At 40.7% G+C, this 3305-nt stretch overlaps 1 pseudogene; it reads right to left on the bottom strand.

Moving 5' to 3' along the window:
• Positions 1 to 748: 748 nt before the first annotated feature.
• On the bottom strand, positions 749 to 1545 carry LOC105002069 (annotated as a pseudogene).
• Between the last annotated feature and the right edge of the window lie 1760 nt (positions 1546 to 3305).

Here is a 3305-nt window from a genome sequence, read left to right as displayed (position 1 = left end):
ACAGGTGGTAAAGAATCCGCCTGCCAATGCAGGAGATGGGGGTTCAATCCCTGGGTCAGGAAGATCTCCTGGAAAAGGAAATGGCAACCCACTCTAGTATTCTTGCTTGGGAAATCCCATGGACAGAGGAGCCTGGAGGGCTACAGTCCATGGGGTCACAAAAGAGTCAGACATGACTTAGCCACTAAATAACAATAGCAATCAAAATTAAGTCAAAATCACTATATTAATTTTAGACAGAACAAACTTCAAAGCAAGGAACATTATCGAAGATAAAGAAGGGCATTACACAATGATAAAGGGGTCAGTTCCGCAAAAAGACATAACAATCATTAATGTGTATGGGCCTAACAACAGAGGGTTAAACTATGTGAGTCCAAAATTAATAAAATTGCAAAGAGATATAGATGAGTCCACTATCATAGTTGGAGACTTCAACTCTATCAGAAATGGAGAGTGCACAGAAACATTCTCCAAGACCATATGTTAGGCCATAATACAAATGTCAATCAATTTAGAAGGACTGAAATAATAGGAAGTATGTTCTCTAATCACAGCAGAATATTAGAAATTAATGAGTGAAAGAAATTTAGAAAACTCACCAACAAGAGGAAATTAAACAACGCTCCACTCTTGCTTGAGACCTTTTCTGAGGTGTTTGAGGTTCCTCCTTACTACTTAAGTCTTCCTATCAGACTGAGACACTTTTTGACATGTTTGAGATCCTTCTTTGTCACAAATAAAACTTTTTATTTGTCACCATTAAAAGTCTGAATTTTTTTAACTGATTCTTGGACTGGACTCATATCCATCAGCCTATTCAACTTTAGTACCTGTCTCATCCTTGATAGCTTTCCAGAACTACTACCGTCACCTCATGAAGCCCCATGAGTTTTCCCAATTCAAACTTCCCAATCAAACATTGTTAGATGTCTCTAACAATGACATCATGGAGTGGATAAGTACTTTGGCAAATCTTATCTGTGTGTTTTCCAGTATTGTCTGGAATCAATTTATTGACCACTTCTTTCAAGTTATTTGTCTATAACTCTAGGTCATGATTTTCATCATCATCTTCTGGATTTGGCAGACCTGTTGCTGCTGAGTGTAAGAGATCTTCCAAATATAATTGTTGCATTTTTTAAATAAAATAGACAAACCAATTAACTTTCAGTAGTCTTGACACTGACATGAGCTTCAATCACAGGGTGCCATTTTTTGAACCATGGAGCACATTTTGTCATAGGTAAACTCCATGCCATAAAGTTAGGTAGCTTTGCCCCAAATAGCCTCAGTAATTAGCTTGAGTATTCTAAATGCAACTTCATCATCCTACAGATCAACAAGGCTCATTTCAAAAACATGATATAATTTGAATTCTTGAGTTCTCATGACTAGTGTTTTTCCAATATTTCTTGTACTGAACATAACTGTGCTTTCACATCATAACAGTCTTTCTAAGGAACTGGATCAACCACTTTCTTCTTGCTTTCCTTTTTGCCACCTTTCATTAGGTACCTGTTCCTGCCAACCGTCAAGGCACTGCTGCTCAGAGCACTTCATTCATTTTGAGACTCTGACTTCCCTATCCTGACATGTTTTTGATTTTCCCCTATCTATTTGAGATTCTCCCTGACTTGTTCTACCCTCTTCCTGATGTATTTGAGACCCATCCTTTTATATATATATATAGGAAAATATAGGGGAAAATTAATAGCCTACTCACAGCCTCTTGTTTTAAAACTTAGAAATTTTTAATTTGGCTTAAAAATTTTCCCCTCTCTGACAAGACAAAAAAAGTGGAATTTTCCTCCCTTTTCCTTAATTTGGTAGCTCCCACAGAATAGTTTTTAATTCTAAGCAGTGAAAACCAAGGGTGGAAAGGGTTGCTGAAAACTGGAGTATTTATTTATAATCAACAATTACTTGGATGATCACATGGGCTCCCCTGGTGGCTCAGTGGTAAAGAATTCACCTGCCAATCCAGGAGACATGGGTTTGACCCCTGGGTTGGGAAAGATCCCCTGGAGAGGGAAATAACAACCTACTCCAGTATTCTTGCCTGGGAAATTCCATGGACAGAGGAGCCTGGCGGGCTACAGTCCACAGGATTGCAAGAGAATCAGACATGACTTAGTGACTAAGCAGCAACACCACACCAGCACTGAAAGACCCACCTGAATTTTGTACTTGAATGTCTGTGCATGCAGCAAAAGCCCAGAACATTTTGAGATGCAGAGTAGTATCAGATCACCATCTGGATCATAAATAATTTATACATTTTAAATACTTTGGAATCATATGGGTCAGGCAATAAATAATATACTAAATCTCAGTGAGAAAAAAATTCTCCAAATGTTGTATCTGTGAATCCAATTTAAATCCTAATAACAGTTCTGAGAACTTGATCAGAATGCAGGAAAGGCCCCTAGTGCTTATGTAAAACTAAATGAACATTATTCTTGATTTTTTTTAATATACCAAAGAACAGCTGATCAAATTAAGGTTAAATCTCCGCTGTCTAGTCATGGGAGCCAACTGGAATTGAATTCCACACCCAATACCCTGTCTTTGGATAAGACTTTGATGTAAGACTCCCTTATCAGATCCTGACCAAATGGTGACTTTACATGCTGGGTCCTGAGTTTGAGAAATACGGTCAATGCTTTAGGGATTTTTGAGAGAAGTTGCTGAGGTATCTGATTATTTTCCTTTTTTAGTTGCACTGGGGCTTTGTTGCTACATGCGGTCTTTCTCTAGTTGTGGCAGGCAGGGGCTACTCTAGCTGCAGTGTGCAGGCTTCTCGTTGCAGAGCACAGGCTCTAGGCACACAGGCTTCAGTAGCTTAGGTGCTTAGGTGCTTAGGCTTAGGTGCTCCAGAGCATGTGGAATCCTCCAAGACCAGGGATGGAACCTGTGTCCCCTGCATTGGCAGGCAGATTCTTATCCACTGTACCACCAGCAAAGTCCCTGAGGTATCTGATTCTTGAAGAAAGACAGAAAGAGAGTCGGGGGGCTGATCTTAGTTGGTGGTAAGATGGTAAGACAGAGCACTGGGCTGCCTCAGACCTTGGGAGTGGGGCACTGGCAGGGGGTAAGGTCAAGCTGGATGTTGTCATGAGGTCACAACAGAAGCTCTTCCAGGGTGGAAGCAGGGGCCTGAAGCCTAGAAACAAACTAGGTTAGGAGCTGGCAAGGTAACTTGACCACTGACCTTCACCAAGCACTTGTCAGTGACTTTGGTCAGTCTTTACAGGCCCAGCCATCCACCTGCCAACCCCTCTTCGGGCAGTGCCTTAAAGGCC

This window comes from Bison bison, unplaced genomic scaffold (genome assembly GCF_000754665.1).
Source record: "Bison bison bison isolate TAMUID 2011002044 unplaced genomic scaffold, Bison_UMD1.0 scf7180017855305, whole genome shotgun sequence".
Taxonomy (NCBI): domain Eukaryota; kingdom Metazoa; phylum Chordata; class Mammalia; order Artiodactyla; family Bovidae; genus Bison; species Bison bison.
This window is presented reverse-complemented; position numbering and strand designations above follow the sequence as displayed.